We start from the raw sequence: 22,110 nt of genomic DNA on the forward strand, positions 1-22,110 counted from the left end.
AAATTGTTACCGTCAACTCATTCTCTGGCAATATCGGCCTGTCTATGAAGTGCTGCACAGGATGCCCATTTACAGTGGCTATGTGTAATTAAAGTCCAATCCAAACATCTTAAACAAAGGACTTGCTGCTGCAACCCTGCTAAATTCACTCCACTGATTAGTCTGCATGCCTCCCCTCCCCCAGAAGAGAGCCACTCAAAGCCCAGGAGTTAATGTCGTCTGAAGGTTACTGATTTCAACTTAAGGGGAAAAAAGTTAATGTGGCTCCTTAATTAATTCCCCAACCCACTGAAGGTTGAAGACTCCCTCCACTTACATTAGGGCTGTGTCCCAGCTGAATGCACAGCAATAAGACGAAAACACAGATTTCAGGATATAGGAAGCAAGGAGGAGTCACCTGGAATGACAGGCAAAGATTACCATAGGAAGAGGAGCCAGAATATGCACGTTTATCGTGTCTGTCACTTGGCAGACTCTAGCACAGCCGCAGAAATGGGATTTTCCTGCCAACAGTTTGATTGCATTCCACGAGGAGGCACCACGAGTGTCCTCGGCACTGTGGAATTTGGCACAGGAACATATATCATTGGTCCATGTAGTGTTATCCTGGGGCCTGCAGTGATCAGCACTGGATGTTTCAGAGGGAGGTGAAAGACTCCCATAATGCATCTGGCTAGATGTACATGACCTAGGGATGGAGGATGCTTTCCTGAGCCACATGGTTACTTATTTCTATCCTTAACTAGCCATGGAAGGGAAGCGAAGACACTTGTCATTTCTGAAAAGCAACTGTAGAGGCAAGAATATAATAGAACTTTGGTTTGGTTTGTTTTCTTTTTGCCAGTATGCTGCAGAACCTGACAACCAGAACTTCTCCATAGCAGAAAGGATAGTATTCTGCTCCTCCTTCTCCATAAGCAGAACACTTCAGCCAAGGAAGAAGCTGTTAGCAGTCTGGAGCCTATGTTCTAAGTGAGCCATTCAAATTCCATTCAGTGGAGGGCAGCTGTATACCTGGACGCTAATTCATTCCAATGTTTAACTGCCTCCATAAAAGAATGAATAATGGACAAAGTACCATTAAAATTGCCAAGCCACACCACTATCCCCAGCATACAAAGACTCTTTCTTCCCAATGCATATGGCTTCTATGCAGAGTTATCCCAACTGCACTCACCCACACCACAGAGATTAGACAGGAATTGTGGAAGGATGGAGAGGATGAATAGAAGAAAAGGGCCAGAAAAGAGGTGGGTGCAGAGCTTACTACAAACAAAATAACTACTTATCAAAGTGTAATGACTAAATTGAATGTCCAGTGCTTCATACTCCTCTACAGGTTGAATCTCTCTGATCCAGAACTTTCTAGTCCATAGTCCAGCCTGATTTTAATTAGCTGGATGACCACTTATTACATGTGTGGCCAAGTTTCCCAGCGTCCAATAAAGTTTGTTATTTAGCTGTAATTTACCCCCTAAATGTCTTTTAGGAACTCAGTAAGCAAGGAAAGTGTTGATGATGTACTAGACAATATTGACCTCCTGTGGTCTGGAAAATTCTCTCATCTGGCACTGGTCAGGTCCCGGGGGTGCTGCATGAGAGAGGTTCAACCTGTACAAACAAGAGGTAAGTCACCCCTACTGGCTTTCATGAGAGGCCGAAGGGTAGATTATGGCTGTCTTTGTAGAGCAAAATGTAACAACCAAGTTACACGTTGGTGACCCCACGTTACAGGATTTTGTACTTAGCTAAAAAAAAAAAAGTCATCCCAGTTTAAACTCCAACTAAATCTTCTGCTTTATTTATAGCATTTCAGTAGGCACACATCCAAAAGTAAAACAGCAGAGAGTTCCCAGCACTGGACATGGCATATACAGAGGTCCCATACAGCGCACTCTCTCTTTTCCACTCCATGGGCAGAATAACTTTTGTTACGTGCACCAAAGCATGTGCAGATGTGAATCAACAAAAGAAATACACAGTGCCCACTGAGGGTGCTCTGCTAATCAGCTGGGTGGCATCTGAATCTCTCCTGGGTGGCCGCCAAAGCACCTCAGTTTACAGGAAACACTGGTCCCAAAGCTGCCCCAGAGAGAATGGGGAAGTTTTTGGAGAGTTTACTTCCAAGAGGTCTGTCTGCGCAAACTAGAGAAGGAAGAAAGCAGTTCACATGGAATGGCAGAAAGAGAGTCATGCAGGAGAGAAATTACCTAAGGAAGCCAGGCATTTAACTCCCTCTGGCTCTAGCCTAAATGACTACAATGGAGTAAATAGAGAGTATCTCTATCAGACAGTAGAAACATGGTGCACGTGGGAATTTATCCAGGAAATGTGTCTCATCCTAGCTATACAAGTTATTTCCTTGATCACCTAGATCTTCAAAGACATGCCAACTGCAGCTTCACTCAGTGAGTACTCCACAAAGACAATGGAACAAGTGCCCTCTTGAAAGATGTACAGTGTGTGTTGCAACCCTTGAAATCTATGTCTGTGCGACAAAGGTTGCACTTCCAAAGGAGCACAATAAAGTAAGCAGTAGTATAAGCAACAGTCACATGAAGGAAGAAATCCACTCCATGGTTGTTCCTCTGGATCAGTGACAGAATGGTCTAACTGTGGAATCTGAATTTGCTATTATCGTACATACCCCCCTAGCTGTGGAATAATTGCTAAACTGAATCTGCATTGAGCCTTCCAAAAAGGAAGAGGAAAAGAAATATTCCTGGCACTGATGGTCATCATATTTGAAACAGAGGAAGACTGCAGCATCATTTCCCCCCATCAGATCAGTGGAGTGCAAAGAGGAAGTTCACTAGCAGAGACTTGAGGCAAACCATTTTAGAAACAAAGAAAGCCAGAAGCAATGTGTTTTACATCATGAACTGTTCCTGTGGTTAGCTTATGTGGGCAACGTAAACAAAGCTAGCCAACAATGCAGGAATGATTTACAATATCCCACTACTGCCTTATTTTCATTGTCAATTAAAGATCTTCAGAGACTGAAATGGTGTGATCCTCAAGGACTTGCTTTACAAGAAAGACTTCAGCAGTTTTTAAATTGCAGCATTCGTGCTGCAGATGCCAAAATAGAGAGAGAAGGTCTCTTTCTACTTTCCCTTTCTCTTAGCAGCAGAAGCATGCTAAGCCAGTCACCAGGCTGGTCTCCATCTTACAGGTTCTGAAACAATAGGTTTCCTCTAAATCCTTAGCATCCATCACAATAGCCACTCACCATATGTATTTGGCTGGTTGAGAGTGTCTCAATGGCTTGAACAATAAATATATTTTCAGAATAATGTGGCCAGTTCCCTACAGCAGTTAAGAACTGGTTGGACACCATGGCTCTAAATCGAAGGCAAAAGAGAAGTGACACAAAAAGGCAGGACCAGCCAAAAGAATGAAGGAAATTACAATCAGCGTCAACTCCATTTGGAATATGTCAATATGCGCAGAATGGGGGAGCAACCACAAAGTTGTGCCTCCAATTCACTAGATGGCCTTGGAAAAGTCTCTTATTTCAGCTTCTTGTTTTGGTTTGTGCTTTTGTTTTGATAGTATATAGACTAGCACAGCTTTCTCTCTGTTACCTTTGTAAAATGAGAATGCTCACCTGCCTTGCAGAGGACTTAAGGATTCGAGGATTAGCTGGTTGAAGTCTACACTTTCTCTGAACATACACAGTATCAGATATGTAGCCTGAGGGTTCCTTTCAAGCTCTTGAAAAGATTGCAGTATCCATTCCAAATTTCATACACAGTGACAAAAGCACACAAATCCTTCATGAGCCCAACATTTGCCTTAAATGTAACTGAACTCAACGGACTTAGCAGGTAAAACTGAAAACACAAAAAGGAAATCCAGGGTCCTACAGAGTATAATCTGGTCACCATCTCTTGTGCAAACAAACATCTTTAAGCAGAAGGTTGGCCTCTTAGGTTTAGTCTCTAGGAAGTGAATTATGATTTTGTGTGTACTTTTTATTATAAATAAAAAAAACTTTTGCTTCCATGATCTCCCGAACCTTAAATAAACTTACTGAGTTCAGTGCTGTACTACTAAGCACAGGTGGAAAAAGCACCCCAGAAGTAAAAAGCAGTCCTGTACCACTTTAAAGACTAACAAAATAATTTATTAGGTGTGAGCTTTTGTGGGGCAGACCTACTTCTTCAGCTATGGAGATAGCACTATACTGGAAATGTCTTTAAAGTGCTACAGGACTGCTTTTTTGTTTTATTAGAATACAGACTAACACGGCTACCCCTCTGTTACTGTTGATTGAAAGTGCATCTGCTTTCACTTCTGGGTACTTGAGTGCAATAAAGATGTGATGTGTGTGTGTAATTTACACAACTACTTTTCCAGAGAGAGAACAGTGACTTATACTTAAGTACATCCCACCTCCGCCCCCAAAGCGGCTGCACTTCTACTCAAGTAACTTTCTGGGTACTGTTTCCATTTCTGGTACTAAGATAGAAACTGATGCTCAATTGTATCATAAACACTATTCCTCTGGGGACCACAGAATTAGTATTTCTGTTTATCTTCACTGGAGAAGAGGACAGATGCTAAAGGGGACCACTTGAAAGGGACTCCAGAACTCAGGTGTAACTACTGTTAAGCTGCCTGGCAAAGTACAGTCTGGCATAGCCCCGAGGACAGTATTTGGATAGCTAACAGGCTGGTGGTGTCAGCTCCAGCAGGAGCCAGAGTTCCTCATGCCTGAGACTGAATTGGGGAAGAGGTAACAAGGGGACTCACAGTACTGGATACGTCCAAGAACTTTCACAGTCCTCTCCCACCTTGTACAGAATGCTGATCCTCAGGGGTGAGCCTCCTGTCACACCCGGCCTTAAGCTGCTCAACTGTGTTCCTTCAGACCTCAATGGGCCCGAGGAAACAGAGGTGATCAAAAACGGCGTGAGATGCCAGGGCTGGATTATGCCTATAACACAAGCATGCACTTACACTTGTTAGTTGACATCAACAGCACAGTTTCCTCATCTGTCCCTCCCTGAGATCATAATGCTCTTGTTCAGTGTCCTCCAAAGAGGCAAGATCTGTTCCGCATTGAAAGCATCACCAGACATCTTTGTAACATCATTATCCCATTACAGCTAACAGCTTACGAACGTGTGCTCAGCTGGGGCACCCAGATGCTGCTTCCTATTTCAGCAACCACAGACTCAAGTTTGGTGGCCATGGTAACCCAGGAGGGAACACAAGCTTCTTCCCTCTCTGGAAGCACGACTCTCCCTCTTCCCTTAGTTCACAAGACGTGGCTGTAGTGTAGTCCATCATCTAGCCTCGGCATGCACAAAGTGGCGGCAGAGCCCCCTGGGAGGGCTAGGTAATTTTGTAAGGGAGTACAGCATGATCAGCTGCTGGGTCTCAGGCTCATCCATCTCATTAAAAATGCTGACGTATGTGACTATTTTTGTGTACGTGTATTCACATTTACATATCAAGTCAAAGTTTTTACATTCGACAGACTTTTCTTATGGGTGCTGAGAGGGTTTTGTTCATACGAACCCAACCACATTTTCCACGGGTTTCGATTACATTACACAGGTGAGAGAAGGGGAGGGATCACTCCCCTCCTCTGCCACTGGCGGGGATGAAAAGTGGGACCCAACATAAAAAGTTCGCTTGCCCTGATCTAGCCAGGAGTACAGGCCTCTAACCGCTCCTGTTTACTCCTGAAAAAACAGAGACGCTGATTTGAATGTCAGATCGGTTACAGACCCAGACTAACATGGCTACCCCCCCGATACAGATCTTTAATCTGTGCTTCAGTTTCTTCTGCTGTGAAGAGGTTATAGTGCTTACCTCCCTGCCCCCTCACAAGGGTAAGAAGGAAGCAATCATTTAAAAATTAGCTTTTTTTTTTTTGTTTTTTTTTAAATCCAAACAAATCAGTTGAGATCTGCCCAGAAGTGCATCTCCTCCAGCTTTATGGTTTTCAGTAGTGTGGTGCAAAAGGCTTATATCAGATGAATCTGTTGAGCAATCAGTGGGCTACACAACAAACCCAGATATCTGTAAATACAGCCAGATGTGTAAGAATGTAAGTGTGAGGGAGAGGCTTGGATATTTATTTAAAACAACTGCCATTTACAAGATGCTTCGGCAACACTTCCAAGAGGCAGCAAACAAGTTTTACTCTGAAGTGTGTTGTTTTTTTGCCCCCCCACCCCACCCCCATGATGGTCCTCTTTTGGTGTTTGTAAGCCCTCAGCTAACAGACATGCTATAAATAATACTGCTCTGCAGCACAGGAGTACCATGTTACAGTCTCTCATAAGACCAAGATGCTCCCGGCCCTAGAGAAAGAGAACCAAGAGTGTTCCCAAGGACAAGGTGGGCTGTGGAGCAGAACAGATATTGTTTTAAACTCTTCCCTCTAACGTACTGGAGAGTTTTCCATTAGTTTATGGTAGGCTTCTTTCTATCTCCTGCCCTGAAATCAGGCAAGCCACGGGCAGCAGGCTTCATAGGTTGGGGTAGGCTGTGCTTCCCCAGGACAGCCTATCATGACCCCACTCCCAGGCCAGCATGCCTCCTGCAGGGACTTAGAGCCGCTGGTGCTGGGCAAGGCCGCTCTGCCTACCTGGCAGTCTGGGACTAGCTGGCTACCCAAGCACCAAGACTGGGGTTACTGTGGCCACAAGTGGGAGCTGGGGCCTCCCTTCTCCCACTTCCCTAAGTCCCGCTGCCCAGCCCTGGGGCCAGACGCTGCACTGGGAGCGCTTAGGGCTACTGAAGGGCAGGGGAGTGGGGAAAAAAAAAAAACAGGGAGCACAGAAGTGAAGGGAGCAGCCTCCAGCATAAGGGGAGGGGCCTGGGCTATCCTCCCTGGCCACCCACATGGCAGGCTGTTTTGGTACCACTGCCATTGACTGGAGTCTGCAGGGACACATGACAGCCTGGAATGTAGTTCGCCATTTGATTTTCACCGCACAGCACTCTTGGTTGTAAAACCACCACGTTTCACCTGACCTCCAACTCCCTCACTGCCCCCTGGAACCTGAAGAGCCCTCTCAAATTCCAGGAGGAACAAAGGTCAGTCAGTTCTCTGGCCGAGGTTCACACTCCTTCCACAGCTAGTTTCACAAAAACACTCAGCCCTTCAGCAATCTGCAGCTCGCTGATTTACTGCGCAGGCCCCTGTTCCCTGTAAGCCGTCCACTTGTGCGGCCACTCAGGAGAAATTCAAATGCCGCCCAGCTGCTTAGCAGAATGCCCACACCTGGCTGTGCGAGTCTATTGGAAGTGCATGTCTGAACGTGCCTCAGGGCACACAAAAATGTATTCCACGCATGCCTGGAAGAGATTACAGGGAACATGGATGGACACTGCTTGATTTGGAGTTCTGGGACTTAAAAGACATTTGCACAGAATTTTCCATGCACACCTCTACCTGCGCCAAAGGTGACAGTCAGATGCCCAGACTGAAAACCTATTTGGTGGGTTGGCAGCTGATAGCAGGCAACTCAGCACAATCAGAGATGATGTGCAAGTCCATAAACCAGTTCAGAAAAGACATTCAGCAACAAAGTCCCTTGAGTAAAGCTTCCTCTTGGCTGGACCTCAGATTGTAGGCAGGGAGAGAACTTTGTTTCAACTAGGTTAATTGAAAGGGGATTTAGATACAACAGATTCTTAATAGATAATTGAAACAAGGCAGGTGAGGTACAGCAGCTGGTGAGACAGACAAGATTTTCAGAAACAAATAGCACTTCTTAAGGTAAAATAGCTGTCATTCCTGGGCAGAAAAAACAACAGTGCTATTACTCCACGCGGAACCCTGCAAACAAAAACAAGAAGAAAAGCTTTGGTCGGTATCAAAATGCAAGCTACCTGTTCTCACTTCCTTTCCCAACGTAGGCCAAGTCTAACCCACACACTATAAATCCACTCTCCTGAGCAGTGTTCCCTGGAAGCTGTGTTTGTGCAGCCACTCTGGAGAGAGTCAAATGCTGCTCAGCTGATTAGCAGACCACCCTTAGCCAAGTTTTTTGTTTCTACTGGTGGTGCACATTTGGACATGCCTCATGAGAAAAAAAATTATTCTGCACATGGAAGATAGATGAGAGGGAACATTACCTTTGAGTGCTGCAGTTAGCACACAGGCAAACCCAATGTACACAGGTGAGCTTTTCCTATTGACATAGCTGCTTCCTCTGGCCAAGGTGGAACAACAGCCTCAAAGAAAGTTTTCCAATCAGTATAACAACTTCTTCACTGAAGTGCTACAGCGGCGTCACTACAGTGTTTTCAATGTAGACCTCCCCTAATTCAATTGTAAATGGTTTGTTTATTTAAAGGCATAATCTGACCAATGAAGTGGAAGGAAGGAAAATACTACATGTAAGCTCTCAAAAGAATCAATTTTGTCTGTTGCATAATCACTGTCTACAATAGGGTGATCAGTAAGGCATGAAAATAAAGAGGATGGGGGCAGGGCGTGTGTGTGTGTGTGTGTAACAAAAAACAGAAGGAAGAGGTCACATTTTACACAAATATTATGCAGTAATAAGCAATATTATAAGAGGCATCTCTGGCTAAAGTTACACAAAGGCATTTTCTTATTAATAGACCGATAACTGCTTGTTAAATCTGGGGGAAATTATTCAGCTGGAACAATGGAAAGAAACCAACAAATTTAACTTGAATTTCTAGCCAGTTACACCTTGATTTCTCATGCACCACCTGCCATTAATGCTACAACCCTTTAGGTAGGTGATTTCTTTTTCCTTTAAAAGTCATGGACATCTTTGATTGGATAAAAGCTTGGCTACAGTGAAGAGAGAGGAGCAATTTAAAAATTAACCTCAATCCTGTAATGTTTGATTTGAGGAGAGGTGGCCTAGGAGAGAGAAGAATGTAACACATACTAAGGCTACGTCTATACTACATGATAAAGTCGATTTTAAGGCAGTTAGCTGGATTTTACAATGTCACTGTCTTCACTGTGAATACCATAGGTCAATTTTAGGGAGTGCTAAATTCGATATTATTATATCCACAAAGCGAGTTGGTGTAGCACTAAGTTCAAATTGAAAAGATTGAATTAATGCTAGTATGGAAATTCCATTTCTTTAAATTGACCTTATTGGCTTGCAGAGGTCTCCTGTATATATCCCACAATGCCCCACGGTTGTCCACTCTGGCCACTTCCATCTCTGCTGCTCTCCAGGTGCACAGGAAGTCAGTAACAGAAAGCCCTCAAATTTGAATTCAGCACCAGGGAAGCTGGGAAATTGAAGTGGGCACCTTTATTATCAGCTCCCCCACCACAAGGTTTTTGTTTCTACTGCTTGTGCACATGCTTTACTGGACATAAAAATTATTTTGCACACTGACGGAAAAAATCTGCATCTGGACAGAAGAGATTATAGGAACCATCCCTGCCTAGAAGATGATTTTAAACCGTCACTGCTCTCAAAAGCCCAATTAGATGGTTTGAGAGCCAATAACTAGACCACACATCTCAGCAGGTCAGGTTAACTTCCTCTCTTCTCTGATCATGGCCCTTTCTTGGCATAGCCTTCTTCTCTGTTGAGTGAAATATAAAAGCAGATGCCCTTCATTTGCACAATCACACCTCTCCTGTTACAACAGTGCCATTTCTCCAGAGCTCTTACTGACGCAGGGCAAGAGACCACAAGAACTCTACAAAACAGGGCAGGCAGAAGGAAGATAATCCACATACAACACCAAAACCATCTGTTTTCTGAAAAGCCTGAAAGAGAGAAGGATACACATACCAGGCAAAGTAGCAATAAAAACAGAGGTCCATTCTCAAACCCCATTACCAGTTCTGGCTCTCGGTTTCTTGTGCTGTTGTTTAGCTGAAATGTATTGCCAACTGTCTTTTAAGAGCCCAGTAAGCAGTGGAAGTGTTGGTAATGCTGCAAGACAATACTGACCTTCCATGGTTTGGAAAATTCTCTCATTTGGCACTAGTCAGGTCCCGAGAGTGACAGATTAGAGAGATTCAACCTGTAGTTAAAAGTAAGAGCTCTCTTTAAAGATTAGAGGGCAACTGAATTTCTTTAGACCTCTAGTAAATGGAGTGTGGAGAGTGATCAAACCTACTGCGCCTGCAGTTGTAGATAAGAGGGAGGAAGGGGCACGCCAATATCTCTGATCTTATTCAAGACACATACCTGCTCCCATACCCTGAACAGCAACAATGCAAACGGAAACAGGTGCCAGGGGTCTCAAAAGGAGCCACAGTCCAGTTCAGCACTAGCATGCACTTGAGGTATGGTTTCCTACCATTCCTAGTGAAGGAGAAGAAAGTACGGACAAGCCATATGATGTTACAGTGACCTGGTTTCTCAGCAAGGACAACTTCAGCAGGAATGCTAAATAACCATATTGGCAGGCACCTTTTTATCTCTCCAGAAACCCACTTCACCCCAAAAGGACAGCGTAACAGCAGCACATCCCATATTGGTTTCAACCCAAAACAAACAGGAGCTGGAAGAGAATGATTCCTTTCAGCCAGGAGCCATCACGGCATCAAAGTGATTCAAGCGCTTCACTTCAGTGTCGTGAATTGAGGGCTCCAAGCCTAGTAAGAAGAAAGCAAAAGGGCAGGAGAAGACCTGTGACAACTCCAAGACAAGAGTTCTTCCTGTGAGACCGCCAGCCTGTAGTGGATTTGGAGCCATGATGAGAGCCAAATGCTCAGAACCACATGCCTTTTGCGAGTTTCCAGAAGTCCACACATAGCACCAGACCATCCATGGTTAGTTCAGGTTTTACTGTGAGGAAGGTAAGGAATAAAACCTGAGGCTAGTTTGTGGGCCACTGGAGGCCTGGCACTCTCCCCAAGGTCACACTTTGCACCTACAGGAGAGTGGTCTAGTTGTGACAGTGTTTGGGAGGTGCTCAGCAGAGTTCCTACTAGCTGAGTGCTTGGACTGCCACCCAGAGGAGTCAGGTGCTGCCCAGCTGATGAACAGAGTGCCCAGAGCTTCCCATAACCAGACGACTGTTTATCTTAGTGGTGCACCTCTACACATGCCTCAGTGCACATAATTTATTCTTGATGGAAAAAGTTAGAAGGGACCCCGATGTTCAGTGTAAGAACTCACTGATTTAGACTCCAAATCAAAAAAAGAGGTATCATAGTGGGTATCCCCTTGTAAGATGAGGGCAATATGTCTAACAGACCCCCATGCCAGAACAAACGCAAAGGGGGTGCCAGGGCCCTACCTTGCAAAGAGCACCCTGCCAATGCTCTCGGTGGCAGTGTTAGCTGGCAGTCAAGGATCTCCCCTCCACCCCGCTGTTGCCTCTGCATGAGCTGTTAACTACTCCAGTAACCCAGTATTCTTTCAGAAGTAGGAACTTCCAGGGAGCAGGGAAGAACAACACAGATTAGATCGAGTAAGATCCATCACAGGGAGGGATAATTGTTAAGAGGAAAGTTGGAATATATAGTACCACTCACACAATGAGCAAAACAGAGAGGTAAGCAGAGTGAAGCAATTCACTAATCTCTTCGCACTGCAGTAGACCTGGTAATTAACAAGCCCCCTTCTGTTCCAACGTTACTGTACATATGTGAAAACTGGACAACATGCACGCATCATTTGAAGGCACTTGAACAATATCAGCACTGCTTCAGAAGAATCCTAAATACCGCTTGGGAGGACAGGCATATGAACACTGCCTCCTGGAAGAGTCCAATATCACCAGCATTGAAGCCATCATCATTCCTCAACAACCTCATTGGTTCGGACGTCCGATCAGCACCTCCCAAAACAGATTCTGTTTTCCAAATTGGAGGAAGGACAGAGGAGCGCTGGGGGCCAGCAGAAGTGATATAAGGACGTGCTGAAGGAACACATGAAAAAGGGCAGCATTGGTGTCAACACTTGAGAGAATCTTGCCCAAGACCATCCCCAGTGGAGAACACTAACCTGTGAGGGGATGGCACAATTTGAGGGGCTCCAACACAGTGCAGATGAGGACAGGAGGAGGAGAAGAAAAGAGTGTCAAAAACTGTCTTGAGCCCCTCCAACAACAGCGACTAACACCTGCACCTTCTGTGATAAGATCTGTGGCTCCAGAATTGGGCTGACCAGCCACCAACGAACTCACCAACAGGAGGGTGACGTGAAGATGTCCTACTTATTATCGAGCGACCATTAAGACTGTTCCAACATTGCTTTCCTGCCGCACATGAGGCAAAGTAGATTCATTTTCTGTTGTCAAGTACAGGAAATTTAACCTCCCACCACCACCCCTTTCTTCCAGGAAGGGCATAGGAACTATTTATTCACTAGAATTCCTCCTGCCCTGCAGGGCGAGTTAAAATTCCAAGGCTAACTCTAGACCACTGAAACAGGCTTAGAGTTATTCCAAGATACGTCTGTTTACACTTGGGGCTTTAGGGCATGAACCTCAGCCTCCAAAACAACTCTACTAAAAACACAGCCCAAAATTGAATGAAGCAAGGCATGGAATTCAAGCCCCAATGTGACAGACACAAACTAAAATTTCATAGCAATTCACAGAACAGCCTAACCCCAGAGAACAATGCTGTTTGCAAAACAGCCATTGCGTCACTCACCAGTCTGTGGGTACACACAGACTACACCCTGCAGCGCCGTTTACCTGCTGACATTTAATGTGTTAGGCTTTGTCTGCAGGTTCAAATTTAAAGCTCTGCCCTGGCACTACTTTAAAGCAACAGAGTGGTCACGGTAAGAGCAGGAGACAGGAGAGAGCTTTCCCAGTGCTCTAAAGTAAAACACCTCCAGCAGGGAGTAGCTAACCCAGAACTGGGAACCTGTTTACATGGTAACTAGCTGCCCTCCGGTTGGTGGTTTTACCATGCTCCAGAGCGACAAATTTACAGAGCAGTAACGTGCCAGCGTGGACAAGGTGGTGATTGATCAAGGCGATGTGCTGACCCAGAGAGATAGCACTCATCGCTACAAAAAAAAAAAAAAAAAAAAAAAGGACACCCACACTGGGCTGAGACTCAACTGCAACAAGAATAAAGCCCTAAATTCCGTAACCTACCAAATTAGGCACATGGAGAAGAAAGCATCAGACACAGCATGCAAGTGATGCGAGGGCATTCAGTGAGCCAGAACGAAAGCGCATGGGTACATTAAAAAGGAACAAATCCAGCCCACCAACCCTTTTAATCCAGCCTGGTGCCTACACAAGGGAGCTTTAAGCACCTCCCTGACCCCCAGCAAAATCTCTCAGCTCCCACTGGCTAGCCAGTAGGTGCTGAGACATTGTGCTGGGAGCAGGGCAGCTCAGCACAATTTCTCAGCTCCCATTGGTGAGTTTCCTAGCATTGGGGACAGATCAAGCAAAATCCCAGATCCTTGACCACTTAGCAAAATCTTGGAGTGGCCCCCCAACAAAAAAAAAAAAAATCACTGCCCATCCTTGTCTTAGGCAAACATGCAAGAAGCTTGGGTTGTCAAATTTTATCCCAGATTAAATAAAAGTGTAGCAATATTACTGCAGCAGAGATCCCCAGCAAACTGAAGAGAATCTGCTGCCAGCTCTCAGTGAACTCAGTAAGAATGCAGCTCTAGAGCAGATGCGTGCATGTACATTGAGTCGTTCTTCCTCTTCTGACTTGAAACGTAAAGCAGCTGTCTTTGCACAAGATCAGACTTCATGTTCTCCATGGTGCTGGAATCGTTAGAATGATTTGAGGTTCAGTGGCATGTTTGGTGCCCATCATGTGACTGGAGTTTTAAAGACTCACTCAGTAAAGAAACCTTCATCTTGCCTCTGGAATATCCTGGGACCAAGATAGCTGAACTACATGCCATACAATGAAGAAAGGTCACTACCGGAATGCATCTACTGCCTGATTATTAGCTTCTATTATGGGCTACTCACCTCCACCTCTTGAGATGTGCTTTTGCATTCTCATCCAAGAGATTCTTGTGGAGATGGGGGTTGTTTTATTTTCTGCTTGCAGGGTTCTTTTCTTCCATTTTATTCAAGGAAGAGCATTTCCTGTATGGATTTTCTCTGCCACAGAGTGGCTGGACGTCACCTTTTAAATACACCCTTATACTATCTAGTATTTACATGGGCCCTCACATTAACATCCAGGCACCTTTAACCAGCTGCCGAGACAGCTAGTGTTATCTGCACAGAGCAAGCAGGACAAAAGCCACTGGGTGCTAAGATCAAGTACCTGATAGGTAACAAACCAGAATCCTACCGCAACCAACCTGTACAATACCCAAAATTAGAAGAGAACTGTTCAGAGTAATTTCCCAGCCACCATCTCTCCCAGCATTGCAAGGAGAGAGAGAGAGAGAGAGAGAGAGAGAGAGACACACTCAAACACTGTGCAGTTCTGCAGCATCTTCAAAGTGTGTTTACAGTGTCATGAGTCAAGATTCAGCCTCTGAGTTGTAGCCCCCTATTTAGAGAGAAAAATTAAGTCAGACAGATGATCTGACCTGTCCAAGGCCTCTCAGGAAGCCTCTGACGGAGCTACGAAGAAAACTCACATTTCCTTAGTAACAGAGAGATAGCCGTGTTAGTCTGGCCCTGTCGACTTGTTTTTTACTTCTCCTGGTGAGTAATTCAGGTTTATCAACTTTCTTGAATTTTCATTTTCTTGTTTCTAGCATTGTGTTTTCCAGCTCTATTGCTCAAATTTTCTGCAGTTTTTCCTTGGTGAGACAGTTCTAGCCTGGCAATCCAGCAAATTCCTCTCCACTAAAATAAAAAGACAGATATTAGCCACTGTCTTAGACCCAAAACCCAAATTTCTCCTATCCCCCAGACCTCTATTGAAGGCTGTACCAACACTTAAAGGAATACTAAACTCCAGGGAAGCAACACTGGCCAAAGATCTGAGTTTCTTAATCCTGCCATCATGTTTCCATCTGAGACACAGAAGACACAAAGGGAAAAAAAGGGGGTTGGAGGTCCATTATTCCCACTGCCTGCAACCACACAGCTTTGTCAGCTAACCTGCATCGGCTCTGCCCATAACCACAGTAACCACTCTTTACCGCTCACTGTTAATGCCACTTTAGATCTCAGATTTTGCAAGACTTTTGGAAGGATTTATACCTGGTGTCCCAGAGAGATATTTTCAGTGGCCAAATTTTCATGAAATATCAGCAAGAAAACAGGGACAGTGGAAACGGTCGGATTCTTTCTTACTTAAAAAAGTAAAGCCAAAAAATGAGGAAAAAAAAACCACTCCCTGCAGAAACGGGCCCCATGCACTGCAGAATTTTGAATGAGTTAGTCTTCAGCAAAAGCTAGACTTTTTAAGCCACATGTATTCAGTGCTAAAACTCCTTCCGTGCTTTTAAACACATGAAAATAGTGCAAACCCAGGAAAGCTGATCACAGAATACATAGGAAAAGATTTTGTTTAAAAAATAAGAACAATCTGGATTTATGGTGAGTCAGAAAGTTTAATTATACTCATTTCAATCATCCTTCCTGATTAGGTAGACAAATAACGGTGCTTGACACAGTTGATTTTAACAAGCTAGATGTTTTACGGAACTAGCTCAGCAAACCTGGAGTAGGAAAAAAAGTTCTTGCTCAGGGATACCTCTGCCTATATATACCAATCAAACTGGCAAGGAATATACCATTCTGACTCTGGGACTTTACGTTTTCATTCACAACTGTTCAAGCAAGGCCGGTAACTCAGTAAAGAGAGAATCTCCCACATTTCTCTGACCTGCAGTCCAAGGTGATTAGCCTGGAGGGTGTGGGTATAGGTATGAGGGGTAATCAGCCTGGACAGTCAACCCTGTCATTTATTGTCATCAAAAGAGCCAACAATTGACACACCCGCTGTGTGTAAACTGAAGTGAAGAAGATAGAAAACAGTCAACACCAAAGGAAAGAATGTAAAGAGGATATTATCAAGCAGATATGTAACTAGTTTTACTACATCACGTGCACTTGTGTGTATGTATGTGAAGATCTTATACTTAAAACACCACATCCCCTCCTTTTACTAGTTTAGTAGCTTGTTTCCAAATGGAGCAGCTTGGTTGCCGTTCTCATCCAATATTGCTTCACAGCTCATCACACACTCATTGCTGCAGCAAGGAGCCAAAGGACAACAAAACCTCCCTAGGCGGCGTTTGAAGGCCAGAAAGAACCACTAGACTACAGAACTTGTTATAAGGGTGAATTAAAAAATGCTCTTTTGTCATTTTTACAGTGCAAATATTTGCAATAAACAGTAATTATATGAAGTGAGCACTGCACACTTTGTATTCTGCATTCCAACTGAAATTCATAGATTTGAAAATGTAGAAAAATATCCAACATATTTAATACATTTCAATTGGCAGTCCATTGTTTAACCAAAAAAGAAGCAGCTTTCTGACACAATGTCAAAGGTATCAAAACAAAAAAGCAGTCATGCAGCACTTTAAAGACTAACAAAATAATTTATCAGGTGATGAGCTTTTGTGGGACAGACCCACCTCTTCAGATCATAGCCTTACCAGAACAGACTCAAGATATAAAGCACAGAGGTCCAAAAATTGTTTTCAAGGTGGACAAATCAGAGGGGCAGAGGGATAGGGGGTGTGGGAGGAAGTTAAAAGTTAGATAAAAACATCAAAGAATGTAAAAGAGTCCTTATAATGGGTCAGGTAATTGCTGTCCCTGTTCAAACCATAGTATATAGACTAGCACGGCTTTCTCTCATGTGTTAATGGGTTGAATTATATCAGGCAGGACAATTAACCTCCCCTCAACCCCACATCCCCCTCCTATGTATTTGATTTGTCAGTTTTTACTATTTTTTTTGGTCATCTATGCTTATAAATATCAGTCTGTATTGAAAATGAGCATTCTTGGGACAGACCCACTTCATCAGATCAATCTCGTCACCAAATAAATTGTTTTGTTAGTCTTTAAAGTGCTACATGACTGCTTTTTTGTTTTTCATAGAATACAGACTAAAACAGATCTCTCTCTCTGTGTCAGTTTAACAGTGTGATTAAAACAGCAAAAAAAATTTTTAATCATGTTTCATTTTTGAGTTAAATCCGAGGAGTTAACCGCAGTTAACTGACATCCCTAATAAAGAGTGTGGAGTTTGTTGGTTATGAAAGTAAGACACTAACATCCATGGTTATGTCCAGCTACAGACTATGGCAGGTTTACCCCAGGTCACCCCATTGGTTCTGCCAAAAACCTCAAGATTCCTCCACAGTGATTTTGTGGAGACATGTAGACAGAGACAGCCAATTAGCCTCAGCTGGACTAGCCCTGCAAGGGGCCAGGCATCAGCCCTCTCTGAAGTTACTGGGATTTTCACACTGAAGAGCAGAAGAGGAGCGGTTCAGAGGAAGATGTTAAATGGGCCAAAATCTGTTCTGTCACATCATTGTAACTCCACTGAAGTTAACAGATTTTCTCCAGATTTACAGCAGTGTAACAGAGTAGGATCCAATTTACTTTAAGTCATTTTGACAGTCAATATTTGGGACAAGCAAAGAAAAATAAAAGAGAAGAAGAAGAGACCCACACTGGAGCTGCTACATTTTAAAGCTTTTCATGAACAAGCCTGCTGCTTTTGCATTACCTCCATTTATTCTAGCCCTGCATTATGGTTTTGTGAAATGCATTATAATTGTGACCCAATTCAGAATCACCCTGCCTCCAGAGTTGAAAGGTCAGGGTACTAATCAAGCATATCACAGAACCCCTGATCTCTCTTTGGAAGCATCGCAGTAACAGTTTTACAGCAGGTGCTTTTGGGGAATTCCTACATCTCAATACTGTCACTATGAAATGAGGCTTTCCAAGCGAACAACACCGCCTCCTTCAGCTCTTGACTTTTCCTTTTAAAACTTTGCCAACCCATTTAAAAAAATAAACCTCAAATTATATTCTTAAAATGGTCCACAGAGGGGGGGAAAAAAAACAAACAGTCACTTCAGCTGAAGCAATGATGTTTCAATACAAAAATACTCACCTAATAGAACAGGGTGATTACTTTGCATGGCACTCAAGACAAACAAGATCCACATACATTCTCCAACTAGTAGGTTTGACTGTGACCATCCCCGTATTTCTCCAGCAAGACGTCTTAATTTCGCCTTTAATTTAATGACTCATGGAAAAGGGCCGTTTTCTCAATGCTATGCACCTCTCTTCTAAAACTTTTCACCGAATTAAGATATTTTAAAAACTGCACCACAACAATGCTCACGTGTCTGGCTCAAGAGTACGGTCCATATTATAATTAAGAGGATAAACACCGTGGGGCAAGAATGTCTCTCTCTCTCTCTTCTTACTTACTCAGTTACACAAAGGTGGAGCAAATCAGGAGTAACAGAGATCAGATTGCAGACCTAGCTTCATACAACATTAAGTACAAAGAAATAAAGATATTCCACAGACCACAGTGGTGTATGAAGTAATTGAATCACAGCAACTAGAGACAGAAAGACACTTATTGAGGTATCTAATCTAGCTCTGTGAATATATAGCATGTGACCACCCAGACGGAGTTTGTGCCAGTTATTACACAGCACACTTGATTTTAGCCAAACAGCCAGCACAATAGTTCTATTGCTCACAAAGTTTTCACTTTAGTAACAGATCAACCTGCTCATTACTAAGGCAATCTGAGAACAGGATTGCTGAGAGAAGTCAGTTATCTCTACTCTGACAGAAAATAACTTGTTGCTTTAACAAGCCAAGAGAAATTTAGCACAGTGTCTTCTAGCCCATTTGCTTTCAAACAATATGTCCACCACTATAGTGTGATGCCGTTGACAACAGTCAGTCTCGAACACTCCCCTCATCTTTCCTCTGAAGTCACTTGGCATTTTTGCTATCATCTTATTCAAGGCCAGGATTTCACCCAAGATGTTTATTAAAGTGAAGGCAGGGTGGAAAGATTGTCATAAGCTGTTCTTTCCTTCAAGGATACCAATTAACTTTCTTCCCACCACAATTGAGATAGGAAGACTTTGCAATTCTATCACCAAGCAACATTGTAACTCATCCTCGTTGCTGCTGGAGCAGAATCTTAGGAGCTGTTTTGGAATATGGGTCCCTTTCCATATGTCCAAGAATTAACAGCCAAAACCATATAAGGCAAGTGCAGCATCTTGGAGAAGCCCACATATACAGAAGCCACTAACAAAAGGCAAAACACACATTAATTCAGTGAAGCATAAAAATGTTTATCACCAAGCATGATCATGACAAGAAGAGAAAGCACTTTTTGATCAGGTCTTTCCTTAAGAATATATTTCCATTAATCCAAAGAAATTCAAAATTACAAATGAATTGTCCACTACTATAACACAAAGAGGTATGCTGGCTTCAAGAATATAATTTTGTTAGTCTGTGAAGTGCTATATTTCTTTTGTTTTGTTGGGGTACAGACTAACATAGCTACCTCTCTGTTACTATTCATAATGCTTATAGACGGTTTAGCCCCAAATAACAGGATGACATTCAGCAGGAAAAAGGCTTCCTTATGAACCCAAATAATTAACCAGGCTGCTGCTACATACAGTCTCAGATCTGCACACAGGCAAATTTGTGGGCACGTACTCTTTGACAGCCAGCCACCCAATGCATAAAGATATTCAAAGGCAAATCCTGAAACACAGAAATAAAACACCTGCAGGCTCAAAATCTGTCCTCGGGGGAAAGAGCACAAAATCTAACAGCTGCAACTCAGCATTTCTGTGGAACCTTCCAGTGATAAGCCAATATGCAGGCACCCTGGATAAGAATGTCACCTGTCCAGATTTTCAGTGGGTGACCTATTCTATTTCTGAGAAGCCCAAAATAATTCTCGGGGCATGCAAAATACCAGGCAGCAGTGTCAGACTATGACAGCATCATAACTTTGTTGTGCAGGAACCACAGCCATAGTGGGTGGATGGCAAAGGTTTTGTCTGTCTTCTCCCTCCTTTTCCCCCTTCGATTTCTAATTATCATATTTTAAAAATAACCCAAATAATTATCTATTTTTGATTTATATGATACTTTGACAAAGGGCTTTTAAAAGAACATGAGACACATTAGTCAGTGAAAGTATCCATATATTAGAGCCTCTCTACAGTGGGAAAAAAAAATTGTATAGGGAGAGTACATTAACAATATAAGCACGTGCAAGACTGTATTTTATGCAACTTATTCTTATCCATGTCTAACCATATCACGCCTATATTAATCAGGGTTGTAACATAGTTCATTATCACAACTACACCCACTGGGTCCCAAGTACATGAGCAAATCTAAGACTGATCAGGGTGGGGACCTAAGATATGTAAAATACTGTCCACCTATAATAACCATATTCTGAACTAGGATACCTTGTTTTTTTTCCAGGACTGGAAAAGAGTTAATTTGAGGGTCGCGTCTTGATTCCATCCACTTACAAAACAAAAAATAAATGTTGGGATAAAATGAATAGGCTTAACTTGCAACCAAACTTTACAACAAACTGCATTGTCATTACAAAATTCACCACTTCCATTTCCTTAAATGGCTTTGGGGCAGAGGGGAGAATGATACCCACTGCTGGGAAAGGTCAAGTTTTAGGTAAAACATGAAACATACCACCCAAAAGAAAGCGAGAGTCTGAACAGCCGACTGCATAAAGCAAGGCAGCAGGTGTTGTTACTAGTTTCTTTGAAATGATGGATTTCATTACTGAATCCATGCTTCACCATAACAAGATGTATTTTTTTTTAAAAGTAATTATGTATAGAGATTTCAAATTCAAAAACAGATGCTAATACTTTTCCTTACAGCAGACAGTCATCACTCAGCCTTTCAAACAGATATGTTCCAGGGTTTCCCTGTGTATTTGCATGCCCTGTGAAATTCAGAATCCTTTTGCTAAGGATGCCTGCATTGCCATGAATAGAAACCTCCCACAAACATGTTCCTTCCGAACTGATGGGAAAACAGACCTCAGTCTAAAAATCAGTTTGATTTAACACCAGCAGTGTTTTTTAAGAGAAAACAGAAAAAGGATACAAAGAAGTGTGCAGCTCTTCCATTTTAGTTCAGAAACAAGCAAAAGCAACACCTTTATCTAATCAACTGTCTTTTAATGCAGCCATACATGTAACTCATTCTCATTCTTCAAGTACACAAGTCATGAGCAGCAACCTTGCAAATCAGGTACAACATCCACAGGGAGAGGCATTAAACATTGCTGGTATTTATGAACCATGAACAAATGGCAATTAGCCTAAAGACGAAGAGACATGGGGATTTCAAAGCTACATTACACATGTTCCTCACATAGGTGAGGAACAGACTGTACAATTGCACCACCAAGGTTGGACTTTTTTTCAACTCCTCGAGGAAGGGAACTCAGATGGTTTAAAGCATTCTCCATTGCTTTCCTAATTATTTAACTGGCAACATCTTTTAGGGAGGAGGCAACCGTCTTCCCATCCCCTCTCCCACCCTATTACCAGACATAGAGTAAAGAATTTCAAATGGAAGAAGACACTGCTCTACTCAGAGTGAAAGCCAGAATGAAGGAACGATAAGTGCTTCCTTTCAAATAACAAGGCAAATAAGCCAACCTGCAAATCCCTCCACTCCCCTTTTTGTGAAGCTGCTTTCACAGGGGCCTTTCCCACCAGAAATATGCTAGGGCTTTCAGAGAGAGAAGGGAAAAGTCAGTGCAGGCCAAACCATTTTAATTTACATATCAAAAGGTGACAGACAGGTAACTGACAGCTCACCCCCAGAGCTGCATTTTCGAAGGCACCCCCAAGACATTCTCATTGGGAGTTCTTTATCTCCCCCAACACCTGTGCACCACACCCCAAACACCACTACCGAAAAGACACGTTTGTTACATAGTACAACTGTGCAGAAACAATCCGATATTGCCATGAAAGGGATCATACAAGACTAACAGTAACTCAGCTCCTCTTTTCCCCACGGCTTCCTGCTCCTACAAGCCTAACCCTCTCCTGAGGCTTGCATCTGTCACTCTCTGTTGGTACACCATGCGTGGCAGCGGACGCTGCAAAGGCATCCCGGGGGCACTGGTCAGAGATGCATGCGATTGGGGATTCCTTGTTGGAGTCAAACCTCCTCATGCCCACTCCTCCC

At 43.3% G+C, this 22,110-nt stretch overlaps 1 protein-coding gene across 10 annotated transcripts in view; it reads right to left on the bottom strand.

Moving 5' to 3' along the window:
• Positions 1-22,110, bottom strand: part of ARHGAP26 (Rho GTPase activating protein 26) — a 544,666-nt gene that overhangs the window by 293,150 nt on the left and 229,406 nt on the right. The window contains exon 1 of one of the 10 annotated variants that reach the window (XM_075009645.1): positions 18,304-18,320. The exons of 8 other annotated variants lie outside the window; for them this stretch is intronic. The gene's annotated coding sequence lies outside the window, so the exon portion shown is untranslated. Of the gene's footprint in view, positions 1-316; positions 336-18,303; positions 18,321-22,110 lie in introns of those variants that run through there. One more of the 10 variants, XM_075009644.1, reaches the window with a different exon arrangement.

The sequence above is a fragment of the Carettochelys insculpta genome, chromosome 15 (genome assembly GCF_033958435.1).
Source record: "Carettochelys insculpta isolate YL-2023 chromosome 15, ASM3395843v1, whole genome shotgun sequence".
Lineage (NCBI taxonomy): Eukaryota > Metazoa > Chordata > Testudines > Carettochelyidae > Carettochelys > Carettochelys insculpta.